The 672-nt window shown below is 39.6% G+C and overlaps 1 protein-coding gene across 1 annotated transcript in view; it reads right to left on the bottom strand.

The window, feature by feature from the left end:
- LOC100182693 (collagen alpha-1(XIV) chain-like) overlaps nt 1-666 on the bottom strand; it is a 3964-nt gene extending 3298 nt beyond the window's left edge. Inside the window, exons 1-2 of the mRNA XM_018816680.2 lie at nt 622-666; nt 201-375 (exon numbers count right to left, since the gene is read on the bottom strand). The gene's annotated coding sequence lies outside the window, so the exon portion shown is untranslated. The remainder of the gene's footprint in view (nt 1-200; nt 376-621) is intronic.
- Between the last annotated feature and the right edge of the window lie 6 nt (nt 667-672).

The following is a 672-nucleotide window of genomic DNA, read 5'->3' as shown; positions in this document are numbered from 1 at the left end:
CTATGGTTTAAAATTCTCAGTTAGGACTTGATATTTAAATCCCCACAAATTTAATGTTAGATTGATTTTACAAGTCACACATTTTAAGTAAAACTTAATCTGAATATTCTCTTTGAGAAACTACCTGAAGAAAAGTGTCAAATAAAAATGTGGTTGTTCGATAATTACACAAGATATTTATATCTCTGCACAACACTCACCACACGCGACTTCATCGAAACAAGATTCTTGTTTTGTTAAACATCCAGCAGGGACATTCCCTGATGTGATACAACTCCTGACACCACTCCTGGTGCCCGTCCTGCACACATTGGTGCACGAGGTGAACGTGAACGCCGAGTACGACGCGCACAAATCTTCCTGACAGTTTGTTTGCTGTAGAAATATGGCCGCTGATGAATGAATGTGACTTATTTATCCTTATGTGGCAACAGCAGTTAATTAGTGACCACTGGTTTTATGCAATTATCATTAACAGAAAAATGACAGTTGTTAAACTAAACTATGGTAAAAATGATCAAGGAGCAAAGACATATTTTCAGTGGCACAATAGTGGCAGCACCGAGCCTCAAACCCACAACCCTCTGGTTACACATAACATGAACAACACAAACCACCCACCCTGGTTGAAGCTGCAGTTCCTCCTGCGCAGAAAATGTCACCAACGACATT

This window comes from Ciona intestinalis, unplaced genomic scaffold (assembly GCF_000224145.3).
Source record: "Ciona intestinalis unplaced genomic scaffold, KH HT000517.1, whole genome shotgun sequence".
NCBI classification, from domain to species: domain Eukaryota; kingdom Metazoa; phylum Chordata; class Ascidiacea; order Phlebobranchia; family Cionidae; genus Ciona; species Ciona intestinalis.
This window is presented reverse-complemented; position numbering and strand designations above follow the sequence as displayed.